This window comes from Equus caballus, chromosome 6 (genome assembly GCF_041296265.1).
Source record: "Equus caballus isolate H_3958 breed thoroughbred chromosome 6, TB-T2T, whole genome shotgun sequence".
Taxonomy (NCBI): domain Eukaryota; kingdom Metazoa; phylum Chordata; class Mammalia; order Perissodactyla; family Equidae; genus Equus; species Equus caballus.
Window position 1 is genome coordinate 78,103,196 of NC_091689.1, and position 27,769 is coordinate 78,130,964.

The window sequence follows — 27,769 nt, forward strand, 5'->3', positions numbered from 1 at the left end:
TTTCACTTTATTTTAGCCATTCTCATAGGTGGTATCTCATTGTGGTTTTAATTTGCATTTCCCTAATCACTAATAATGTTGAGCACCTTTTCATGTGATTATTTGCCATCGGTATATCTTCTTTGATGAAAGGTCTTCAAATCTTTTGCCCATTTTTTTACTGAGTTGTTTTTTTTTCCTTACTGCTGAATTTTGAAAGTTCTTTATATACTGTACCCACAAATCCTTGATTAAACATGGGTTCTTCTGAAAATATTTTCTCTGAGTCTGTAGCCAGTCTTTCTATTTTCTTAACAGTGTCTTTCAAAGAGAAGAAGCTTTTAATTGTGATAAAGTCCAATTTATCACTTTGTTTTCTGGCCTGTGCTTTTATATCACATCTAAGAAATTGACTACCCCAAGGGCACAAAGATTTTTTCCAATGTTTTATTCTAGAACTTTTACAGTTTTACATTGTACATTTAGGTCTATGATACATTTTGGGTTCATTTTTGTATATGGTCCAAGGTATCATCAAGGTTCTTTTTTTTTTCGCATATGAATGTCCAATTGTTCCAGCGCCATTTCTCAACTCCATGACTCCATTCGCTCCATTGACTCTCTATTAACAGTTTATTTCATCTTTATTATATCTTTCAGGAATTTTATTTCATACTTGCATTGGCCAAGAACAGAGTTTTGAACTTTCGTAATAAAACACTTGAATGATTTAGGAAGGAAGAAGGAGAGGGAGGGAAGGAAATAAAAAGCAAAACAAATAGGAAATTAATTGAAAATCTTTGGGCTGCTGGTCCTGGCGTGCTTCCTGGCTGAGGGAGCACCACCCTTACACACAGCCCAGGTTTGAGGAAGGTCTAAGCTTGGGATCCTGCCTGGGGAAGGCGTAGTTAGGCGCCTACCTCAGGCCCAGGGGCCATGGACAGCCCAGAGGGCTGCGTAAGGCTCTCCTGGGGCAGAGGGTGTCAAGAGAGAGAAGAAGACTCTGAATGGGGGCTAGAGGCTGTGAAAGAAGTCTCCCCCTTTTCACTTATATTCACGTCTGAGTCATTGTTTTCGGTATAAAATACCAAGAGCCCCCACACCTGAGTGGGTAATTTCTTGTTCTCGCTAAGACCCACATCACTAAATGTGAACAAAGCCAATGTAAATTTGGCAGCCTAGTAAAAAACAATGGGCATAAAGGTTCCTTCCTCCTCCTCTTCTTCCTCCTTCTATCCAGAAGGCAACATAAAGGCACAATTAGTCAACCACCTAAATAATTGCTTTAGCTTCAGCTACCCAAAAGTGTGTGGCCATGCCTCGTGGCTGGCTACAAGATGCAGAAATCCAGAGATGCGATCCATCTGAACCGTTATGAGGACTGAGGACGTAAAGCAGGCAGGAGCCTCCCCACCATTATCACATTCATCCTTGCAGATGGAGGCTCCTCTGTTCCCTGCTGCTTCCTTGTTATCTTTGTGTTCTGGAAGAGGCAGCACAATGCTAGATGACACTTGTGCACTGTCTTTCACACTGTTGTAGTCTTAGAGTGAAAATCACAGAAAGCGCTGGTGTGGTGAGATATTTGTATATTTCTAATGCATTGGTCATGTCCATCAACATTCTTAATAAAATCGAATTCACAGGTTCTACTGTGATCAGCACATGTGGCATGAGGTCCTCTGTCGATCGCTCAGTCCAGCTGCTCTCGGCAGACCTAGCTTCAGGTTGCGTTGATACCACACAACCAAGTGGAAATTTGAAAACAGAGAGGTTTAGTGAAAATTATGTATTTAAGAAACTGAGACAACTACTAAAGCAATTCAGTAAGTTGCTGAATTTTCTGTGCTTTCGTAGGACTTTACCCATATCACACTGTACTTAGCCATATTCATTCCTGTGTCCCCATGTACCTGGTTATGTCTAGTTCATCCATACATCATCAATACATATTCATTCCCACATTTAGAAGAGTGGTGATTTCAGACTGTGTGCTCAATAAATATTTGCTACTTTGATTAAAAATTTTCTAATTCACCAAAGACATAGAAGGCAATTTGTCATATCTGCAGATATCACAGAGCCTGAAGAGTTGACACTGTTGATGTCAATGACATAATCAGCAGGCTGGAATTCAACCTTATCCTAGCAATTTGGAATGTTGGGCCACTAAAACCACAAAGAAATTAATAGGAATATAGGCAAAGACCCATGTAAAAGTTAGTTTTAACTGGGTTTTCTTAAGTATAGGATGGATATCTGGCTTGATAGCTGCCCTTTAAGTGAAAAAGATCTAGCAATTTTCAGTGGCCACAAACTCAATACAAGTGTGATATGGCAGCTTGCAATGTTAATCCAATTTAAATGACAAGTAGTAAAAGCTCAGATGCAGTTCGGGGAAGTAGCACACTCATCGTACTCCCTGCTGGTCAAGCCACATGCAGAAGGAAACATGCACTTTCCAGTACTACATTCTCAGGGGAGAACTGGCCCTTAGAGCATCTCCTGCAAGATGGGAACAGATGAGGGTTAGCCCGTGGTGTGTACATGGCTCTGAATAATTTGTGACTCACTGAATTCAGTGAGTGAGAGGGGCCCTGTAACTTACAATGTACTGGGAAGCTGTCTTCTTTGTGGGTTCAGATTGAACTGTCTCTGAGAACTGGTTTTTGCATATGGGAGGCACATGGGCACAGTCTAGGAGAGCTTTGTTCGAAGCAGTGAGCATCGGGGTTGAAGAAGCAAAGCCCCCTGAAAGCCATCCTTCCTGGGACTTGTCTACCGGTGTCTTTGAAATGTAGCCTTTAGCCGGGGTTTTCTCACGCATAGATGCTGTGCATCTTCCATCTGCCTCAGCTTAGTGCCTCTCGAACTGCCTGCCCCCACTCTAATGCCAGAACACTAGGCCAGCTCTGCTGAACTGGCTGCTGACATGGGGAACTCTTCGAAAGTGTAGAAGCAGGGACAGGAACGGCCACAATCCGGCTTCCTTGGGACATGCTTCTGCTTTGTGTACTTCTGGTACCCTCTCATCTTCGGCAGCCCATCTCTCTCTCCCCTGATCTTGTGCATGACTGTCCTGCTGGAGTATCTTTCTGCTCTCCTCACCCTCTTGCACTGATTCCTGACTGCCTCAGACTTCTGCTTCTTCTGGGTTCTAAGTTGATTGCTCACTGGTGTCCTCCGCCCGCTGGTCTTAGCATACAACAGACCCTCTTGCTGTTAGTTCCTCATCTTCTCCAGCATTTACTTTTTCAGACTCTTAGCTAATTTGAATAAACGCAACAATTTATGAAGGGGTAGAAAAAATAATTTATATACACTTGGCATACCTGGGATATAATCTTTTTTTTTTTTTAAGTGGCTCCTTCTTCCTGTCTCATAGCACAGGAGTTAAGCTCATAACCTCTGGGGTCAGCCATGTGCAGGTTCAAATCCTAGGCCTGCCACTAACAGACTGTACTAGCTTTGGCGAGTTCCTTAGTATCATTGAGCATTAGCTTCTTCAGTAAAATGAGAATTAAAACTAATGTAGAGATTAAATGAGTTAACGTAGGTAAAGTTCTGGCAAGTATGGGGTACATAGTAAGGCTAAATGAATGATACTTGTTATTGTGACTTACAACACTTGTAACTATATGCCTTTTCATACCTTATATAAAACTATATAATTTTAATCTACTATAACACTTATAATTATTTTAAAATATCCTTTTAACATCCCTCCTCAAATTTTTCCAATTTTGCATTTTTGATGTTTAGTAGAGGAGATTAACAAATTGTGGAAAAATTGAATTGCTAGTTGCATAGAATATTAACAGTTAACGTATGGTACTGGCTTTATCTTGGGAAATAGATCTAGGAAATTTAACTAGATATTTCTTTTCTTTTTTTCCACATTACATTATCCTAGAAGCAAAGTGGCCAAGGGCCCTTAATATCTGGGCAACAAAACCAAGTTCAATGTAAATGGATTTATTCCCTCTTGGGCTGTCATATTATTTGAATTGGTAAATCGATATCAACTTGTACAGTATCCTCATATCCATGAATTAAATTAGTTCAAGGCTTTTTTCCAAAGGAGACAAACCTCATAATTAATTTTATTTGGTCATTATCTAGAATATGATCATGATTTTTAAATGTTGAGTCCTAGACATTTCTATGTATAGAAATCTCATTTGGGAATTCAGAAACCTATCTGTTTGCTCCTTTCAATATTGGTGTGTCCTAGCCACTGGTTCTTTAAATCATATTACTGCTCAGTACTTTTCTTTCTTAAAAGGTGTCTGGATTTCAGACAGCTAACATCAGGTAAACACAAGGAAGAGAAGTCAAAGAATCCCCAGTGGGGATAACAAGAAGATACAGTTGCGGCTGAGTAAACAAAGGAGTGGAAGAGAGAAAACAGATAAAAAGACCCTCCCTTTGGCGCAGGCTGAGCAGTCTGGGATGCAGCGTCAGCTGTGAACCCCGAGAAGTCTCGGAGCAGGAGTGAGTGGCTTAGATTGCATGTTCTTCATGGCTCTGGGGGAGAGGAAAAGGGATGCTACCAGTCATGAAGCATCCAAACAACACAGATACTGGTCCGGAAGGCCCTTTCATATTCAACAAAGGGCTGACTGACCCCCAGGCTCTGGAAGGGCTCATGGGCAGCTCCCATCTGACTGATGCATGGAAGGAAATTGCATTATAAGTGGAACCCAAGGTTGTTAGTTTTGTTTCATCACTGTAGAAACAGGATAAAAAAGTTTCCTTTTGTAAGAGAGCAGTTGGCTAACTGACTGCTAACTTGCACGTACACGCTGTCATCACACGGCGCTCCCATCACACTCACATTAAATTCTTATGTGCCCGGTGATGTCCATGGAGCTTCTGTTTTGTGACTGAGTTTGGTTGGAGAGAGCACCAAAAGAGAGGGAGAGATGGGGATTGTGGCATCTTTGCCCCAACCGATGCCTTAGTCCAAACTGAGGTGGTAGAGGGTGGCAATTGGAAACTTAGGGAATGTTTCCAAGAGAATGTTTGAGACTCTGGCCAAGGAATGAGTGCCAGGTACTGACAGAATTACTGTCATGGGAAAATTTGTAAGATTCTGAGTGAGAGTAAAGGCCAGAAGCTGGAAGAGCAGGAAGGACTCTGGATGCCATCAGATCTGCTTAAGGACCCATGTGACCAAGAGAAGCAGGGAATTAGAGAGAGGGCTTTCCCTCCTTTGCATGAAACCCAACAGCACCACACACACCAAGAATATGGCTCCTTTGGCGTGAACACCGACAGACAGTGGCAGTTGGCAGCAGTAGTAAATCAAATGGCAAACAGGCAAAGGCATGAGTAAGTGCAGCCAGTAGAAGGACAAGGTAGTCGCCATGTGGCAGCTGTGTCGGACAAATAGGTCTGTGGGCGAAAGTGAAGCAGCTCTTTGGGAAGTCCCCAAAATAAATAGGGACAATTTGAGGAAGGTGCTAAATTACTATTTGAGAAGATGTAGTGTGGCCACAGGAAATTCCACAGGCTGGGGAGGCCAGATGACATCATGTTTACACTTTCAAATAATGGAATGGCACTCACACATCCCATATAGCTCTTGCCACCATCTCAAAAAATAAAGAAAATAAAGAAAAAAAACAGAAAGGAGGGAAGGCACCTCAAATTACCAGTGTCAGGAATTTAATGTATGATGTACTCTCTTCGTACTGAATGATATGAAAATGCATTAGCATTGCTTACAAAACCTCCTGAAGCAACTGCCTATTATTTTTAATCTTGAAAAGTAACCAAGGGTTAATGATAAAATTTGTACCATGATAGTACAAATTACAGATGCAAGTATTGCTACAATTTGCCTTATGAAGTGCCCAATTACCTCCCATGAGGTTGCAACCACAATATACACCTTAACAACCAGTCTCTATCTTCTCTTACCTGCTTCTAATCTTCTACGTGTCTGAAAGGTTCACACAAGACCTTCTGTGCCAATTGTGTCAGCTAGTGTCAATTAAGTGCAAGAAAATTAATATGGAGGTTAAGTTGGGGTGGCTTCCTCTCAATGACGAAACAAGGGACCATCAAAGTTCATCAGAGCATCTGTGAATGCTAGCTGAGGGAGGGACTTTCATAAAGTTTTATTATGAAATGCAAGGTTTGCACTGATCACAATAATTCATAATCTCAGTGTCTGCACCTTGATGATGAAAAGTGAAGCCTCAATTAAGTGAAATTGCTAGACCACTATGATGAAATATTTCTGATTAATGTTTTTTTTAAAATGTCAGTACTTGGTCAGCGTCTTTCTAAATGCTTTACCAGGCAACTGCTCTGCTTTAAGAGGCACAGATCCATTCTGACCTAACTGATATAACTGTTGGTCATTTTAGACCTTACAGGGCCTCTGCTTCATATCTCTGAACTATCACTTCGCATTTTTCTGGTACCAAACATATTGTTTTTGTTCATTCATCAATCTATTTGACAAATATTGACTGAATGCCTACTACGTGCCAGGTACTCTTCTAGAGGCTGAGGGTATAACAGAGAATAAAACAGATAAAAAAATCTCTTCTTCCATGAAGATTAAATTCTAGTACAATGTTATATGTACAAGGAATAAAATGTCGGGCAGTCTTGGCTTATCCTAGGACATATGCTAGTAGTTCAGCTAAGATCAGCTAGCTTGATGTTGTTTGCTGTTTTCTCCTGAAATATACATTTCTAATTTTTTTAAATCACGGTTTCCGGGAGTTACATTCTGCCTAGTGAAGGTATTTTCCACTGTAATTCTCTTGCTAGAGTCCAATGAGATAGAAAAACCATATATAGCAGAAAGAATGCTGGATCTCTAAGTTCTTTTAAATCTAGAACTTTTTTTTAGCTTCCTGGCCTAATTTATCCCCTCTACTAAAAAAAATGAAAAAGTAAAACAACTCAACTCTTTGCCAGTGCCAAACGGAGGACAGAACATCATTACTAACCATTACAACCCTTCTGCAATCTTAGCCCTGTCACAAAAAACATCCTGTAATTTTCCCCCCTCCAAAATCAGAACGGAATCCAAGAAGATCCGTACGGAACTGGATGCTAATAATAGTCCACTCCCACTGATCATGGACAGGCTGAAGGCTTCACAAACCTTTTCAGAGAACAGTTTGATATAATTTCGAAGTCACAAATGGTTCTGTTTCTCCAAGCAGGCATTTTTCAGAGGACTGAGCTTAGCCAAGAAATCCTAAAACTGAAGAGAGCTGGTGAAACTTGAAGGTAGTTCAGAAAAGAGCAGCTGAAATGGCTGAAAGCTTGGACGACCTCGTAGTGAGGAGATGCTAGAGGAACCAAATTTATTTCTCTGAGTTGGTTGGGTAAGAAAGAGAGAGAACTCAAGACAGTTCAAAGGTGCGTGGCAGTGAGTCACTGTGAGCAACTGACCTACAGTACAGCTGTCCCTCAGTATCCCTCAGGGATTGGTTCCAGGACCCCCCACAGATACCAAAATCCTCAGATGCTCAAGGCCCTTAGTCGGCGTTCAGTATCCTTCGGTTCCTCATCTGCGGATTCAAACAACCGCGGATCATAAACGTAGTATATACAACTGCAGATGGTAAACATAGTCTATATAGAGGGCCAACAGTATACGGAGAGAGCTAAGCTTATAATACTACTATGTTGAACGCTTTACATGTATTGTCTCTTTAAAGCCTTTCAATGACTCAGGAGGCAGATATTGTTACTATTCCCCTTGCACACCTGAGGATAACCGAGGCTTAAGTTGCACAAACTTGCACAAGCCCGCATACCTAGTCGTGGAAGAGCTGGAACTTGACCCCAAGTTGACCCTAGCGCCCCAGCTCTTGGTCACTACACCATACTGCCTTAAGGGCAGAAACGTCCGGCTGTCCGTAAGGATGTGAAGAAATGAGGACATGTAAACAAAAAAGATTTTGATACTCACCACTCCAGAGATTGTAAATGGAAACAGAATGTCTTATTGGGATGGATGGGGTTCGGGTTTGCCTGAAAGCTAAAAGCTAAATGAAAATGGCTTTGGGGCCTCTTTCTTTCTGGAAATGATTGAAAAGACGGTTTTAACTCATTATACCTTTTGGAAGACAGGTGACATAAGAAAATTAACATTTTGATTAATTAACGTACCTGATATCATGGGTGTGTCAACTACCCAATTAGAGAGTGAAATCATCCCAAGTGGGGAAAGGTGGAGTACCCACAATTCAGACGCTCTAACATTATAATAGCCAGGTGAGCACTCATGTCTTGGTGATTCTGTATCGGTGAAGAGGTGGGCAGAATGTACATAGAAAACTTATGAACTGTCTATCTGTGGTTTGTCTCGGGGTGGGATTCCTGGATATATTTTGCTTTAATGCCTAATAGAAAAGACCCTCAAAGAAATGGACATGAACCTTTTAAGAAATCTGAGATGACAAAGTGCTCGTGTTTCCCAAATTTGTGCTCTGGGGACACTAATTATAGGTGACGTGCTCAAAAATGGATTCCGCGGTCAAAGGCCCACAAGCACATCAGCATCCTATTAAAGGCTCTGAGAAGTTGAGCAATAAAAAATTGAGTTAACTTGGTTTAACCAACGTTTCCCAAATGTATCGGCTACAGAACCATTTAAAATAAATTTGAACGCTTATAAACCACCCATTGAACCAGTGTTTTACTGAACATATTAACGAGGTTTGTTTAAAACTCACATCTAGGTGATTTTCACTGTGTGAAATTACACGATTCTTTGGTTACTTGCGTATTCTCCCTCAGCCACCCCCTGAGGTCAGAGGCTCACCCGTCTACAGACTTCCCTTACTGTGAATATTCTGTTATGACACCTTTTGTCCCCCTAAGCTTTCTGAGGGCTATGGAATCTCTGATAATGACTCCTAGGAAAACCAGGGCCCCTGAGCCCACTCCGTGCTGTGACAGGCAGTGGGGACACTGCGTGGATAGAAGAGACATGGTTCCTGACAAAGCAGAGCTGAGGGAAACGGACTGTCGGATAGTTAAGCAATGAGGGAGAATATTTCCCAATGTAAAATTTTAAGCTAGTAAATGAAGTCTGCCTCAATCTTCCGTGTTTTAGTTGGTGTGAGCTGTCCCTCGCATGCTTACCCCTGGACACTTGCAAGAGGCAGGTTCTGGCCAGTGGTGTGCTGAACAGCCAGCTGCGGGGAGGGGGCTTTATTTATAGCATTTGTAGATTTCCCTGATGTAAATACTCTCACCATATTGGATTTCAAGCTACCAAGGTGATGGCAAGCCAGTTCCTGGAAACTTCACCATGGGCTCTCACAAGCCAGTGCCAGGGGCTCCAGCACACCACTGGTTCCAGGCCTTCAGGGCAAGTTCAGCCAGCATTCTTCTCATCACAGACTTTTGGATTTCACAAGCTAAAAAAAGAATTTTTGAAAATGAGAGAAAGACTAACCTTCTAAAATCTTCTCCACCTTCCTTCTTTCCTTCCTGTCTTCTTTCCTTCCTTCCTTTCTTCCTTTGCCATGCAGAGGTGCTAAAAAAAACAAATGACAATCTACAGTCACCATCATTTCATAAAAGAAACAATATTTCAATAGCAAAAAAGTGAGAATTTCAGAATAAAAAATGGCCCTTTAAATTCAGATCTGTGAAAATCTTATTACCTTACTTGTCTTTCTAATTTTGTTATTAACCAGAGAAGTTTTGGTGTAACCACTAGGATGTCTTTGGCCACAAGCGATAGGAAATCTGGCAGTGGCTTAGTAGCTCAGGCTCATTTTCTTAGATATCAAGAGGCCTAGAGGTTAGTGGTTGCCGGCAGTGGTTCACTGGCTGTCATGCGATCAGACACCCACTCTTTGCCTAGCTTTCCTTTCCACCATCTTTAGCCTGTAGACTTTTTCCTCATGCTTGTATCCCCATGGTCTTAAGATGACTGCTGTACTCCCAGGAAGATAAAAGAAAAAGGGCAAAAGGCCTTGTTGTGGGTTGAATTGTGTCCCCCCAAAGGTATGATGAAGTCCTAACCCCAGGCACCTGTAAATGTGACCACATTTGGAAATCGGGTCTTTGCAGTTGTAGTTAGACAAGATGAGGTCATACTGAATTAGGGTGGGCCCTAATCTAATCAAGAAGATTACAAGAAGAGAAAGTAGAGACAGACACAGAGAGAGGAACCCCACGTGAAGACACAGAGAACATACAGAGGGAAGAGGGCCGTGAGAAGATGGAGGCAGGAATTGGAGTGATGAAGCTGCAAGCCAAGGAACGTCAGGATTGCTGGCAAGCATCAGAGGCAAGGAGGAGGCAAGCAAAGATTCTTCCTCAGGGTCTTTGGAGGGAGGGTGGACTGCCAACGCCTTGATTTCAGGCACAACCTCCAGAACCGTGAGGGAATAAGAGGATGTTGTTTAAGCCACCCAGTTTGTGGCATTTTGTTATGGTAGCTTTGGGAAATGAACACAGGCCTCTTCAGCACGAAGCCTTGTCTTGGGAGGTTTCCAGATTTCCCCTTATATCCCATTGGCCAGAACTGGGTCAGATGCCCAAACTTAGAACAATCAACGGCCAAGGGGAAGGAGATTTCCCTGACGAGTTTAGACCTATCCTGATCCATCCTTGGGCCCGGGGTAGGGACTACTCTCCCTATGGTCAAGGGCCCTCTCCCCATCACCTGATCACATTGGGAGAAGGGAAATGGCCCCAGGGTGACAACAGGTAATGATCATCATATGTGAAAATGGACTGTTTTGTTGCTCTGAGGGCAGCAAGTTAGCAATGCTGCTCTATTTAGCAGTGTTTGAGATTCATCTCAAAACAGATCTTCACATTCTCCAGAAGCACTCAGAAATTTAGGTAAAGGAACCAGGTAGGTGGTTCCAGGATAAAAAGTTAGAAAGGCCAGGACATCTGAAGGCAGTGTTCACAGGGAGAGGCCATAGGGTCTCATCTGCCACCAAGAGAAGGATGGTAAGTTTAGAGAAAACCAAGTGTCGGGAGACTGGAAATCTCAGGGAGGAGAATAGGCAGGTGAAATGATCTGGTACAATGAAAATCCCCATCCCTACTCCAAGGGAACTATTAACCCAGAATGAGGGGAAAAGAGAGAGAAACAGGGATGTTATTTTAACTGTAGGCAGCAACATATAGTAGGACGTGTTTTTACCCTTCATTCAGTGACACTTAAACAGCACCCAACAGTAAACTTATCAATGTTGTTAAATATCTTTTTTCACAGCTAAGACAGAGACTAAACATGTTCATGAAGTCAGCTCTGAGGACCAGAGGTGACAGAAAGAGCAGCTGTCTGAGCATCCTATCTCCCAGGCAACCCCCAACTCTACATTTTCTGGAATTCCTCTTAAAATTAAATTGGCTTCATTGAAGGCATATCTGGGAGCCACAGACTCACCGTATGGAGGTCACGTCTTGTAAAGACTGTGGCTTTACAAGTTAGAGGAAAATTACACTTCCGCTGGAGTCTTCCTATACACGCCAGCCAGGCCCTGTCTGCTACCTCTTCCAACTGGATCCATCCTTTATCCCACCTGCTCCGTGAACAGGGTTTTAATTGGCCAACTGGTCTACCTGCATCTTCCTGACCACACCAAGCCTTTTGACTCATAGCTGCTTTATTCTCACAGTTTGCCCTGCCTGAGGGCACCTCCTCCTTCTTGGTGTCCCCTCTGTTCCCCAGACATACATCTGTCAGAGCACCAAGGCATTTTGTGGCATTTATTAAATTACATGTCTATCTCCCCTTACTAAGGGCCTTGGAGGCAGTAACTATGCCTTAGTTATCTTTGTGTTCTCAGCATCTAACACAGTTGGGAGACTATTAAATGTTGGATGAATAAAGAAATTATTAAAAGCTAATCCCGAAGGAAACAGATCATTCTATATTCCTCAGGTGGTGCTCAGAGGGATCAGTGATGTCCCACACAGAAGCCTCAGAGCGACAAGAATCCAGGAAGGGTGTTGGCCACAGGTCTTCCCTGTCTATGGAAAAGCGCGGGGTATAGTCACAAGGCAAATATCCTTTGCACTAATCTGATTCTTTTCTACCAAGTTCTATGCTTAGGTGTTGTGATCTCCGTTTCTAATACAAATTCTGCTTTCTTTAGAAATTGAAAGAAACTTGAGCCATTTCTTAGGTAGTTTCAGGACCAAACTGCTTCTCAGAGTTGAGGGCTTCCTTCTCTGAATGTGTACCTGAACAGGTAGCGGTCAGCACTGAGAGTGGCAGAGACTTCCTTCTCTGAATGTGCACCTGAACAGTTAGCAGTGAGCACTGAGAGTGGCAGAGACTTCCTTCTCTGCATGTGCACCTGAACAGTTAGCAGTCAGCACTGAGAGTGGCAGAGATTTGCAGCTATGAACATAACATGGAAACTCCCACCATCCAGGTTGAAATGTGAACCATAAACCGCAGCCATCCTGTTTCACTGTGGTGCCGGGGCTGGCGGAGGAGGAAGGGAGTCTGTAAAGGGAAAGAAGTGCAGAGGACTGTCAGACACATGCTCATGTTCTGTGTTCTCCCTACAAACAGACTTATTGCTGGTAAAGTGGACTTTCTCTAGCCCTGGTTATACAACTGCTGGATTTAGGTACCAGAGTCATGTTGCTTCTTATTACAAAATGCCTCTGCATTGCATTTTGTCCTGTTTTCATTTCTGCCATTTAGTAGGTCACTGTGAACTGTTCTCCATGTTTGCTGACAATACCAGAAAGATGTGGGGGGAACCTCCACCCATCACAGGATCTCCTACTGTTCCTTCTTCATGACTCACCTTGCTTTGCTGGGTTTTTTAATTTCCTCTATCTTATATCTTGATCATTTTTATCTTCTCTTTTTTCTCCCACTTTATTGCTCACGTCATTGATTTCCTACCCCAGTGTCTGAAAGTTACTTTAAGAAGTTATCTAAGCAGAACAGCATGCATCGTGCTTTCAGACCTTCAGAGATGGCCCGCCACTACTCCATGGGGTGCTTTTGTGGGAACGGGGAAAAGGCGATCCTTCTGGGCAGATGCAGCCCCACACCAGGGTACACGGCTTGGTGGGCAGAAAGCAGACTGATTTCAGGACCAACTCTATTGTCCATTCTTGTGCTGTGAACAACCTGCTCAACCAGAAGGTGCAACCCTATTCAGAAAAGAAGAATCCATAATCTTGTTTAAATACGTTGTTATAGCAACCGTTATTCTCATGATGAAAATATTCTTCTTTAAAGTCCATTTAATGGATGAATGACCTTGAACACACATTTATTTCTTCAATTTTCAGTACTTTACAGATCCTTAAATGCCACTCAAGGCTACATAGGGCTTTCAGCTGCCAGTAACATCAAATCCGAACACCATGGACTTATTTGCTAGGCTGTCTCTTCCTTTTATGCTACATTGCCATCCCACATTTTGTCTTCATTTCAACAAACAATTAATGAGCATGGACTATGAGCCAAACTCTTCAATCCCATCTTTTGCTTCTCTCCAGCTTGGTATTTTCACTTCAACCAGCCCTATGACAAAATGGGTGTCCTTGAAATTTCTGAACAGAAGGCCCCCGAGATGTTTGGCGAGCCCTCGGCATAACTTTCTGCTACTCCAGGCCTGGGATCCACAGAAGAGACCCTTGGGCCAGTTCCTCCAGCCCCGCCTGGCCCTTCTTGGCCATTCTTATCCTCCTCCCCACAAGCCACACACCTGCTTCAATGCAGTGTGCTCAGAAACCTGCCAGAAGGGAGCAAACAAGGTCAGTATCATTTGAGGGGATCTCTAGGTATAAACTCTACACAGAAAAAAAAAATCAGACTTTATTCACATAGTGTTTTGTTATCTAGAAAATACTTTCACATGCATTATGAGTTCATGTAATCCCGAGTTGGAATTATCATGCAAAAAGTAAAAAAACTTAGACTGGTGAAATTCAATGATCTTTCATGCTGTCTCTCCAGCCTGTCCTTTTCTAGGATTCGAGCTGGTTCACTAAAAGACACAGTGAAAGCCCTGCCCAGTGTGGCCCCATTTTCTGGCTCTCAGTCTCCAAAATGGGTGCAGATCTGACGCCAGTTCCACCTGTTTGGATCCACTTCCTCCTTGGCCTGGTCCCTGAGCCTGAGGCCTCCACACCCTTGCTCTGGCTCCCTCTACTTGGCCTTTCTTCCTTCCAGGTCCCTGCAGGCTCAGGGTGAAGTGATTTCTCTCGTCTCCCTTTGCCCTGGGAACAGAAGGTCCTCTATGCCAATACCAGTTTCCAAGGGAAACTGCTTTATAGGCAGCCACCCAAATCCTGAGTCTGGGGTGCAGCTCCCTTCACACAGAGCTTCATACATTTCAAACAACAGGAGTAGTAACTAACGCTCATTGCTGTCGACGTGACGGGCATGGCAGTTCATCTTCACAACAAACATGCACGGTGGCGGCTCAGAGGATGCCCATTTACAAACAAGGGAGCTGAGACTGAATTTGAGCAATGTTTACCAACAGCACCCAGCTGACTTCAAAGCCTAGAGCTGCGTTTTCAGACTCTCTTCACCCCTTTATCTTCTGTCAGCTTCACAATGCCGTAAATTTAATTAAATCCATCCTCAGAGACACACAGTTTTTGCTTGAAATCCCCAGGTTCCTTCCTAATTCTGTACCCTGTTATTGCCATCCAGCAATCCTTCGCATCTCAGAGGACCACTACTCCCGGATGCTCACCTTGATCTTCCCCAGGCAGATAGCCTGGTCACAGTGGAGCGCATTCACTCTACTCTCACCCTTGGCAAACTGGAAGAAGCCATGTTTCCACTGTAATTAGGAAGAAGAAATATTCACCACAGGCCTGTAGCTCTCCACACACACTTGCAAATATTTGTCATCAGGTCTTTGCCCTAAAGCAGAGGCTCTCAGCCTCGGTCACACAGGAGAATCACCTAGGAGCTTTCATAAAGTGTGGCTGCCTGGGCTCCTGGCCCCAGGGGAACTCAAGCAGTGTCAGGTGAGGGGGCCTAGGGTCAGGTATTTATTAATATTTTTTAGTGTCAGATGATTCTAATGAGAACCTCTGCCTGCCTTTCTCTTTGCCAATCCACGTCCATTACCATTTTCTGGAGTTGACTCAGACTCATCCAGACACAACATGGAGCACCCAGCACAGCACCTGCCAAAGAGATGATTGATTTCTCTCCGTACATCCTCATTAGCTCCTGCACAATAGAACACGAGTTTACTCTGCGTCTTCTGAGTGAATATGTTCAATCTACCCGCCTCAGCACAGAATATCTACACAGTCCACCTTCGGTATCTGCGCAGTCCACATCCTCAGATTCAACCAACCGTGGATCGAAATGCCTACGATGGTTGTGTCTGTACAGACGTTTAGGTCATTATTCTCTAAACTATACCATATAACAACTATTTACATAGCATTTACATTGTATTAGGTATTATGAGTGATCTAGAGATGATTTAAAGTATACGGGAGGATGCACGTAGGTTGTATGCAAATGCTATGCCATTTTATACGACAAACTGGAGCATCCTCATTTTTGGTATCTGTAGGGGAGGGTCCCAGGACCAATGCCCTCCTGACACCAAGGGATGACTGTACATTATTCTAGAATTATTGTTTTCTCATTGCATATAGATCTGGTTTCCTTAAACCAAATGGTAACTATCTCAAGTGAGGATGGAGTCCTGGGCTTTATATTCTTGGCCTCTTTCCACAGTGCCCGCCAAGAGCTTCTAAATCACAATAGACAGTCAATGGATGTTGATTACAAGTAGAACCTATTCTTTTTGCTTTCATTTTCCTTTGATATGAAAGTCAAATAGGCTGCAGAGAACAGTGTGTTTAGAAGGCTCAAGTAAGAGAAATACGTAGCCTGGAAAAAAACCCAAAGATGTCCAATAAGAAAAAGTGAACTTATATATTCTGCAGACTGATTACCTGTCAAAGTGGGTTATCCTTTTAGATACAAGCCATTCAAATGCTAAAAGATCTCCTTCAAAACTTTCCTTTGGGAACAGTTGCTGGAGTCTCTGCGTTACACAAAAGGCTCCAGCTTTCTCTTTAGAATAAGGTAGGCTCAGATGAGTCCGGAGCTCTGCTCTCATGGTGAGCATTACATTGACGGTTTGGTTCCTAGTCTAGGCTTTGCTGCTAACTAGCTATGACCTGGATACGTCATTGAGTCCATCAGAGCTCAGTGACTCCCAGAGTTCTCCATAGTAATAATGTTCGTAAAAATGCTGACATGGATGGAGTACTTGCTGTGCACCGGGCCCTGTGCTGAGTACTTTTCATACATTATTTCATTTTACCCTCACAATCACTCCTTGAGATGGGTACTATCATTATCTCCAACTGAGGCAACCGAGGCTCACAGAGATTAATTTGTCCACGATCACAGGGGAAGCACATTTTGGTGAAAGTGTATTCCTTCCAGACTAGCTCAAATGTCCATTTCTCTCTCCCCATGTCTGTAAGCAGAGTGCACGCTTCTGGGCTCCTCTGGCACTCTACACACAGTGCCATTTTAGCGCTTCTCCCTGTGTAGTGCGTTAATTGTTTTTGTATGTTTTCCCAGCAGACTGAGAGCACCTTGAATTCAGGGCTTGGCAATTAGTAGACACTCAATGTATGTGCCAAGTTAGTTGTACGAACTCTCATTTAGTCCTCACCACAACTTTGTAAGTAGAACGTTTCTTGCTTCTACAGATTAAGACTCAGAGAGGTTAAGTAATTTGCTCAAGTTCACACAGGAAGTAAAAAGTGGAGTTAGGTTTTGAATCTGGGCATGAGACTGCCCCTACTCTGTGCTGACATCAGTGTCCACTCAATTGTCCAAGCCAATCCAGAAGCCAGTGTTAAATTAACTAAACAGGTAGACCAATAGACTCTAATGCCATGGTGGCTTATGTAAGCAAACCCAAATTTAAGCCTGTAAATGCCTCAAGGTTACCAAACCGAAACCTAAGGACAAGCAATCACCAACAGCCAACCAGGCTCTAAGCTACAGCCAATCAGTAACTTCCTTACTGTGCTTCCGCCTTCTCCCCATCAAAGTGTCTCCCGGAGCTCCTGTTGGAGCATTCCTAACCACTTTCGATTTGGCCGCTGCCTGATTTGAATTGTTTTTGCTCAAATAAACTATTAAAAATTGTAACATGCCTCAGCTTATCTTTTTTTTAATGATTGGCACCTAAGCTAACATATATTGCCAATCTTCCTTTTTTTTTTTTTCCTTCTTCTCCCCAAAGCCCCCCAGTACATAGTTGTATATTTTTAGTTGTGGGTCCTTCTAGTTGTGGCATGTGGGACACCGCCTCAGCATGGCTTAATGAGTGGTGCCATGTCCACGCCCAGGATCTGAACCCACGAAACCTCGGGAAGCGGAGCTCATGAACCTAACACTCAGCCTCGGGGCCCGCCCCTCAGCTTATCCTTTAACACAAGGGAACCTTTCTCTACAATGATTCCCTGCTCGAGATTCCTGCCTGCTCCCCCACTCCACACCAGTCATCCTTTCGTCCATCACCTCAACCCCATCTGCTGATCACCACCGTAATTCAAATTACCACCTTCACCCACCTGGATCACTACAATAGCTAAGGTTGAAGATTTGGAATTTCAGCTGACCTCCAAAACAAAAAGATTAAAAATTATGGATGTCTTTTACAAACTACAAGCATTTCTTATACAGTAATCTCCCTTAGAGACCAAGACATACTTGCAGGCACTTAGCCCTAAGTAGCTTAAATCATGGTTCTCTGGGATGTTAGAATTTCATTTTGCCCCTGTGACATAAATTCCAGTATGAGGATCAGCCACTGTTCTAGTCCTATAAATCAGGTGAGGCAACCAGATAGTCTCCACGATTCTAACCTCGTTTGTTGATTGCATTTCAGTAGTTTATTTCAGAGTCTGCCGTTTCAGCTCCAATTTGCTAACTGTCCTTATTTTCCTGAGATGCTGTTTTTAACTCATTTCGTTGCTTAGTCTCTCCAGAGGTGGGGCTTTCCTTGCTCTTGTCCTCCCTAAGCTGCATTCCTGGCTTCCTGCCTACCTGTCTTGACTTGAATAAATATCATGTGCTCTTGATGCGTTTTTCCTATGCTCCGCCACCTGTAGGGTCACTTGGTCCCATTGTGTTAAGACCTCCCTGTAGTACTGGCTGCTTGCCCTTTGCTGCAAGCATCCTTCAGTTAACTTCCTCACATGCTCCTGAAACAGATCTGTCTCCCCACCGCCTGCCTTGGCTCAGGAGTGGGTCTCTTTACAAGTACTGGAACTAGTTTAGACCCATAAATGTCCCTTTGATATCCACTTATTGCAAACACAAGAGAAACTTCTGCAGACCAAAGGAAGTCAGTCATTTTTGGCAGACTGCTCAAACTGTTTCAACAATGAAGCTTCTCCAAATAGTAAGGTCTCCTGTTCTTCTGGAAACCGTGGAACAAAGCACTCTAGTTAATATTCTCAGGTGACCTGCTAAGAAGAAAGGTCACACTGGTAGGAGTTCCTTCTACTATTTAAAGAACAGATGTTCCTTAGATGGAAAAGCGGCAGTTTACGGCCAGAGTTTCAACGAGGCAGGGAAACGTGCGATGTGACAAAATCAGATACTGAATGAAACTGTTCTCTTCAAAAGGAACACCGGCCATTTATTCTGTTTTGGAATTCCATTGAAAGTTATTGTATTCCTTTTGAGTATCGTGAATTATCTATTAGCATTATATAATCAACTCTTTAAATGAAGAAACGTGTTCTTGTATGAGAGAAAAGGAAACCCATTTTAAGTCTTTGGGAATTCGTCTTGAGGAACATTTCTAAAAGTTAGAGTTACGTCTCAGGGGAGAAAATGGGGATTATGAGAAAATGAAACCATCTCTCTCCATATTCATTATGTTTACAATTCAATTCCATCTATCAATTGGTGGCTGTAAGTCTCTCCCTTTTTCCTCCTCTGACTTTCTAAATTCATGTAGCGGCAGCAATTCCCAAAAACCTACCTGATAGAAGAGCAGAGGAGGGGCGGGTGGTACGTTATAGAAGGTGACGCTCCCGTGAGTAATACGCTGCAGTGAGAGCCGGAAAGACACAGATGCTCAAGCAGTCCCAGGACGTTTAATATCAGCTACTGAGGCAAGTGAGGAAGATCCAAGAAAGTCACACCTGAGTCCATCAGAGTTGTCTGTTCCAACTTTTTCCGTTTTCCATTTCCTCACCTTTCATTCACTTTTTTTGTGTAGTTAAATATTCATTTTTCACTTTATTATGTCCATGCAAATAGTATGCGCAACTTAATGTTGAGTGCACCATGACAACAGTATTTTTACCATTTGTTCTTTTCCTGCAGTTAACAACTGCCTTTAAAAAATGTTGCTGAGTTTTCTTTGTCTCTATTACAATTCTTTCCACACCTTCCAATATTCTAGCAGCCCAATTTTCCACAAGATCCATCAAACTAGGTCATGTATCAATTCTGATTCCAAAATAAATGAATTCTTTGAAATTTGCAAGGGCTATGATATATAGCTCTATGTTATGAAATTTGAAAATCTTGACATTTTCTAAGTAGAGTGTTTATGAGCATTCTTTTTAAAAATATGAAAACCAGGGGCTGGCCCAGTGGTGTAGTGGTTAAGTTCATGTGCTCTGCTTTGGTGGCCCAGAGTTCGATGGTTGGCATCCTGCATGTGGACCTGCGCACCACTTGTCAAGCCATGCTGTGGTGGCTTCCCACACACAAAGTGGAGGAAGATTGGCACAGATGTTAGCTCAGTAACAATCTTCCTCAAGGAAAAAGAGGAAGATTGGCAATAGATGTTAGCTCAGGGCCAATCTTCCTCACCACAAAAAACAAACAGACAATAATGAAAAAAATATGAAAACCATAAAAAAAGTAGGTAAATCATACCATCTTCAAGTGGGAGTACTTTGCTAGGAGGCAGTAGAGCTCAGGAGCTAAGCCTCTGGCAGTACAGCACCGAGCTTCAAATCTTGGCTCTGTGCCCACCAGAAACAAGATGCTCACCTATTTGTGCCTCAGTTTTCTCACATATAAAATGGAGATAATAGTACCTACCACAAGGACTGTTTGAAGTTTAACTTAGATGACATACATAAATCACTTTATATAATGTCTGACACAGTAAATAATCAGTGAATATTAGCTGTTATTTAGTGCAGTAGCAAAGGAAGAAACAATGAAAAACATGCTGAAAGACTTTATCTAAAGCTTATGTACGAAAAAATACAAACACAAAATTAAAAGGAAAACAATAAGCTGGAAGAAAAACATTTGCACATGTATGATAGAGCAAAGATTAACATATGTAATATATAATAAGCCTTAAATAAAATGGAAAAACAGGCAAAGTACACAAATTGGCAGCTTATAAAAGAAATAAACTGGCTATGTGGAAACATATCTGCCCTCACTTATAATAAAAACTGCTTATTAAAATGTAATGATATACAAAAAAGAGAGAAGACATAATTACTAATATAAGAAATGAAAGAAAGGCCATCACTACTGATCCCACGGACATTAAAAGAACAGTAAAAAATATTATGAACAACTCTTTGCCCACAAATAAGATAACTTAGAAGAAATGGACTATTTCTTCAAAAGACACAATCTGCAAAACTCATACCAAAAAGAAATAATCTGAATAAGCCTATATCCATTGTAGAAATTGACTCAGTAATTAATAGTCTTCCAAAACTGAGAGAAGCAGGTCCGAATGGGTCCACTGGTGAATTCTACCAGACATTCAAGGAAGAAATGATACCAATTCTCTGAAATCTCTTCCAGAAATAGAAAGTGAAGAAGTCCTTCCTAACTCATTGTAGGAGTCCAGCACTACCCTAACAGCAAAGCCAGACAAAAACATCAAAGAAAGGAAACTACAGACCAATGTCTCTCATAAACATAGAGGCAAAAATTCTCAACAAAATATTAGCAAGTCAGATCCAGCAATGTATAAAAAGAATTATACACCATGAGGAAGCGGGATTTATTCCAGGTATATGAGATTGGTTCAAAATTTGACAATCAATTAATGTAATTCATCACATCAATAGGCTAAAGAGAAAAATCATATGATTATATTGATAAATGTAGAAAAAGCATTTGAAAAAATCCAATACTCATTCATGATTAAACAAACAAATGAAACCTCAGCAAACCAGGAAAGGAGGGAAATTTCCTCAACTTGATGAAGAATATCTATAAAAATACCTACACCCAGCATCATACTTCATGGAAACTAGAGGTTTTACCCCTAAGATTAGGAATAAGGCAACGATGTCCCCTCTCATCACTCCTTTTCAACACTGTACTAGAAGTCCTAATTAATGCAACAATATTTTTGCAAAAAAAAGGAAATAAATAGTATATAGATTGGGAAGGAAGAAATGAAACTGTCTTTGTTCACAAATAACATGATTGTGCAGAAAATTCCAGAGAATTGACAAAAACCTTCTGGAACTAATAAATGATTATAGCAGGTTGCAAGAAACAGGTTAATATACCAAAGTAATCGCTTTCCTATGTACCAGCAATGTACAATTGGAATTTGCATTTAAAACACACCATTTACATTAGCAACAAAAAAAAAAAGAAAAAGAAATACTTAAGTATAAATCTGAATAAATATGTACAAGATCTATATGACAAAAACTGCAAAACTCTGATATAAGAAATCAAAGAAGATCTAAATAAATGGAGAGGTAGTCCATGCTCATGGATAAAAAGACTCAGTACTGTCAAGATATCAGTTCTTTCCAATTTGGTCTTCAGATCCAACTCAATCCTAATAGAAATCCCAGTAAGTTATTTTGTGGCTATCAACAAATTGATTCTAAAGTTTATATGGAGAAGCCAAAGACCCAGAATAGCCAACATAATATTGAAGAAGAACAAATTCGGAGGACTGACACTATCTGACTTTAATTCTTGTTATAAAGCGATAGTGATGTGGTATTGGCAAAAGAATAGACAAATAGATCAATGGCCCAAAATAAAGATCCCAGAAATAGACCCATACAAGTGTGATCAACTGATCCTTGACACAGGAGCAAAGGCAATTAAATGGAGAAAGGACAGTCTTTTCAACAAATGGTGCTAGAACAACTAGACATCCACATGCAAAAAAAAAAAAAAGACAGAAAAAAAACAACACAGATCTTACACCTTTCACAAAAATTAACTCAAAGCAGATCACAGGGGCCAGCCTCGTGGCACAGTGGTTAAGTTCGCACGTTCAGCTTCGGCGGCCCACAGGGTTCGCTGGTTTGGATCCTGGGTATGGACCTATGTGCAGCTGGTCAAACCATGCTGCGGCAGGTGTCCCGCATATAAAGTAGAGGAGGATGGGCATGGATGTTAGCTCAGGGCCAGTCTTCCTCAGCAAAAAGAGGAGGATTGGCAGCAGATGTTAGCTCAGGGCTAATCTTCCTGAAAAAAAACAAACAAACCAGACCACAGACTTAAATGTAAAATGTAAAACTATAAAATTCTTATAAGATAAAACAAGAGAAAATCTAGGTGACCTTGGGTTTGGCAATGAGTTTTTAGATTCAACACCAAAAGCAAAATCCATGAAAGAAGAGTCGATAAATCAGACTTCATTAAAATCAAAAACTTCTGCTCTACAAAAGACAGTGTTAAAAGAATGAAAAGACAAGCCACAGACGAGGAAAAAATATTTACAAAACACTGATCAAGAACTTATATACAAAATGTACAAAGAGCTCTCAAAACTGAACAGTAAGAAAACAAAAGACCCAATTAAAAAACGGGCAAAAGATCTGAGTAGACACCTCACCAAAGAAGATATAGACAGCAAATAAGCATGCGAAAAGATGCTCGACATCATATGTCAGCAGGTAATTGCAAACTAAAACAGCAATGCCACACCTATTAGAATGGCCAAAATCCAAAACAAAGACAGCACCAATGTTTGTGAGGATGTGGGGCAACAGAACTCTCATTCATTGCTAGTGGGAATGCAAAGTGGTACAGCCATATTGGGAGGCCGTTTAGCAGGTTCCTACAAAACTAAACTTATCTTACAATCATTCACTTATCCAGCAATCATTTCCTTAGTATTTACCCAAATGAGTTCAAAATTACAGCCATACAAAATCTGCATTTGAATGTTTCTGACAGTTCTATCATAATTACCCAAACTAGGAAGCAACCAAGATGTCTTTCAATAGGAGATTGGATAAGCAAACTGGAGAACATGCCTACAATGGAATAATATTCAGAGATAATGAAATGAACCCATGAAAAGACATGGATGAACTTTAAATGCATATTGCTAAGTGAAAGAAGCCAGTCAGAAAATACCACATACTGTATGATTCCCACTCTATGACATTCTGAAAAAAGGCAAACTACAGAGACAATAAAAAGATCAGTGGTTGCCAGGTTTCTGGGGGAGAGGAGGATGAGTAGGTACAGCACAGAGGATTTTTAGGGCAACGAAACTATTCTGTATGATACTCTAATGGTGGAGACATGATATGGTGATAAAGGATGATACATAACACCGTGAAACACGGTGGATACAAATAAACGTATATCCAAACCTATAGAATGTACAACACAGAATGAACTCTCATATAAACTAGGGACTTCAGTTAAAATGACATATCAATACTGGTTCATCAGTTGTAACAAATGTATCACACTAATGCAAAATTTAATAATGGGGGAATCTTTGGGGGTGGGAGGAGTATTATGGGAACTCTGTATTTTCTGCTCAATTTTTCTGCAAACCTAAAACTACCCTAAAAAATAATCTATTAATTAATATATTTTTGCATGTCATTATATATGATGATATAACATGTTTCCCCTGTGACATTTCAAAATTATTATTACTTTTTTTTTGGCAAGGAATATTGGCCCTGAGCTAACACCTATTGCCAATCTTCCTCTTTTTGCCTGAGGCATATTGGCCCTGAGCTAACATCTGTGCCAATCTTCCTCTATTTTGTATGTGGGTCACGACCACAGCATGGCTTGATGAGTGGTGTGGGTCCACACCAGGATCCGAACCCATGAACCCCAGGCCACAGAAGCAGAGCGTACCAAACTTAACCACTATGCCACCAGGCTGGCCCCTCAAAATTATTTTTGTATTGCAATATCATCTGTTGGTGAGGATAAAATCTATTCTCCATTCAAGACTAGGGTTATCTCTTTTTAAATTACATACAGTTTACATATTTATACATATATATTTTTATATATATAATTTGTGTGTGTTTGTATCCCTGCTTTAAAACCTCTATTTGCTTCTCAGGGACCTCTACAAAAAAATCGAAATTCACACCTATATTCATAGAACCTAGAGCAGTGCTTAGTCCATCATAGGTACCCAATAAATATTTGCTAAACCAATGCTGAGTGACGTGTTGAATATTGATTGGAGATGACTTACTGTGAATGCCCTGAAATGTGCTATCATCTAGCCCATACATATTTCTCCATCTTACTTCTAAGACTATAACGAGAGGCATTGCCAAAAGCCTTGCTGATATCAGGATGCCATGTGCCTTTAGCCTTGCCCTGCTATATCAGACCAGTAACTCTAACCCATCTCAGTTTAGATAGAGAGTATATAGAAAAAAATAAGAAGAGCAGTAAAACAGTAAAGGGTGCGTGAGGTGCAGATTAAATAGCACAGTTGTTTATTTAAATTCTATTTCCCCAATGTTCTTAAAAACAAAATAGAGATTTGTTTGAAGTGATGGGACTCAGGGCAGACTGGCCCAAGATATGCCAAAGTGATATTGATTATTTTGAATTAAAGTTACTCAAGAAACAGCCAGCACAAAAAGGACACTCTGACCCTCTTCTCTAGCCCCCTGAAAGCAGGAAATAAATCTCCCATGTGAAAGGTACTGTGCCAGCATCATGAGGTAGAGACAGCCTTATCACCAGAGATAGGGAGCTCAGGGCCAAGAAGGCTATGTAAACAAACTCTGCTTAGTTTCTTCACTAATTAGTACCCAAGCCTGAGTTTCTTTTGTCTTGTCAGTTCTTCACAAATTTATTGTTTCCTTGTTTAAAAGGTATGTAAACGGCCTGCTTTGGTCACTTTTTGGGTCTCCTATATCTATAAGACCTCTGTACATATGAAATTAAATTTTTTTCTCCTGTTAATCTGTCTCATGTCAATTTAATTATTAGACCAGCCAAAAGAACGAAGAGGAATAAGGGGAAATTTTCTCCTCCTCAATGGATGTTATTTGGAAGGCTTTTTAAAGCTCTAAACACTATGGTTATTAATACTGCCTTCACAGTATTTTTTTAATTATTACTTTTCCTTAACAAAGGAAACAAATATTTTTAAGTTCATCTTTGAGTAAACTTGAGCATCTCTCTGAAAACAGGCCACTGAGTTCTGCTGAACGTTGAAGAAATATTAAAAGCAATGTGGATCAACTACGATATCAGTATATTGGTGTTACAAATATCCCATTACCTGTATTTATAGTAAGCATCAAAAATAAAATAAAAGCAACACCTAGAAGATACTTATGAGGCATTAAGGCTTTGAGAATCTGATTTCAATGAGCTACAAATACAAAGAAACGAGAATTCATTCAGGATTCTGTACTTAACAGAAAGGTTAAAATTTGCCACAACAGGGAGCTACCTGCTACTCAATAGCACTATCTCAGCTTCCATTCTTGGGTTTGTAAAACTCTGAGAATTGTGCCAAAATTTGCCTATCGAGATCTGATGCTGCATTGCAGACACGCACGTGAGTGCTCAGGCTACGCCAGACTGGATGTTGCCTAGGAAACAGTTCCTTGTTTCCGAGACAGCTAGAAGGGAAAGTGTCTGTTCCTGAGGCAAGGATGGTTCCAGAATTCTTTCTCTCTGGCCCTTCTGCGATCCTTGCTGCTCACCTGTCTTCCACCCACTGCCCCAATTTGATCTGATTCCCTGCGGTCCTTGATTCCCAGATGTTTGCTTGAATTTAACTCCTTTGCTATCTAGACAGAATTAAGAAACCAATACCTGCAAAGCTGTGTAGTTTTATTTACATAGTGTTTTTATTTATTTATTATTTTAGCCAACGTTTAAAAATCAGGATATATCTCATAAACATCTTTTCAGATTTTCTTTTTGAAAAATTGGAATATCTGGAAATATTGGAGCCATATTCTCTCATGAGGCAATCTGCTAGAACGGAGTAGCTACTGCCCACTTAAATGACATGTGTTCTCCAGTTTGCCACAACCTCCCCTATTCCCTATTACCCCAACACTGAGGCTGAGTATTAATTTTCATTTACCACCATACTTTCACTTCTGTTTTTTCCTTATGGCCAAAAGTTATTTCTCTCTTCCCACATATTTATGAAAAATGGCAAAACAGGAAATAGAATGAGAGGTTTGAGAATTTCAAGAAAAAGTATACAATACAATTCTTAGAGGAAGTGAAGACTATTCCTGCATGTTCGATATGCAAAGTGAGTACTGTATACATACAAAGACCAGAGCCTGCTCATTTACTCTTCTCCGTCTCATACTAATCCTTACAGCCATCGGAGTTTCTAACTCTTGATCTGGTTCCCAGACATTTGGGTGATCTTGGAGTGTGTATTACGCTCTGGATTCATCCCCAGCCTTAGCTTGCTGCCTAATTTCCTGAACCCACCACTGCCCACAGACCGGCAGAGGCAGGTCATCCAACTGAAAGTGAAGGTTCTAGGTGGCTCGACTGTCCCTCCTCATTTGCCTGCCTAATTGTCTGCAAATAACTAATTTCTACAGACCAACTGTAACATTTCCTTCTAATTTAATGACAAATGCAACATATTCAGTGATTCTTAGTATAAAAGAATTTGGATATTCTAGCTCACTTACCTGGCTAATCATTTCATCTTCCTCGTAATTGAGGTTATGCGTAGACTATGCTATAACCATGAACTAATTTAGTCAATAGTTTTTTTATGAAAAAGAGGGGAGGGAGGGAACGAGGGAGAAGAAAGGAAAATGAACATAAACAGCTCTCAGTAAATGCTAACCACAATACTATCAACACTTGGCCTCAGGCCCAGTGTGCTTTGCTCTGCCTCATCTCTCCGTGGTAATTCCTCCAATCTACGAGAGACAAGGCAAATGTTCATTTCCCTTTTCTTCACTGAAGAACTGACCATTTACAAAAATGCTAGGTTTTTTAAAGACCTTGTATGTCAGAAAGGAGAGTGAGGAAACAGATCTGAGTGTAGTGATAGGTGCTGCTCTGCATCCACCTTCCACTCTGCACCCCCACATCCCAACACCCTAGATGGCTCAGCCAGGGTCTGCTGCCCTTGGGAGTAGACGGTGTCTGAATGGCCAGGGACTTTGACAGACTCCTCCGGAAGAACTGGAGCTGCAGCCAACTTCACTGCAGCAGAGTAAAACGTCTCACCGCTCAGGTTGGAAGGCGCTTTGAGCGGGATGCTGGCGAACAATCAGACGGGACCAGAATCTCCTCAGGAGAATGTAGACCAAGGTGACCCTGGTGGTCTCGAGCTGAGGGACTTCTCACAGGGTGGGGGTGGGGGTGTTTGTGGTCTTTTCAGGTCCTTGGTGGCACCCCGTGGTCAAGCATCAAAAAACTGGAGACTTTAACGTGAAAGTGATGGACTGAGGGCTAAATTAGTGTAAGTCTTTATCCCCAAAATGTAAAGGAAGTGATAGAATGTCAGTGTTGGTTTGAATAAGCCTGTGGGAGGGGTGGAGATGAAGTGGGGAGCTGCCAGCTGGGTTCACCTGGTAGCACAGATAAGAGATG

The 27,769-nt window shown here is 41.5% G+C and overlaps 1 long non-coding RNA gene across 1 annotated transcript; it reads right to left on the reverse strand.

Annotated features, from left to right (window-relative positions):
- Positions 1-419: 419 nt before the first annotated feature.
- LOC102148182 (uncharacterized) lies at positions 420-26,895 on the reverse strand. The gene is made up of 5 exons (XR_002808732.2): positions 26,854-26,895; positions 18,966-19,093; positions 12,178-12,445; positions 9,419-9,499; positions 420-1,700 (listed from the first exon to the last, which is right to left on the reverse strand). It is a non-coding gene; the product is annotated as an uncharacterized lncRNA (long non-coding RNA).
- Between the last annotated feature and the right edge of the window lie 874 nt (positions 26,896-27,769).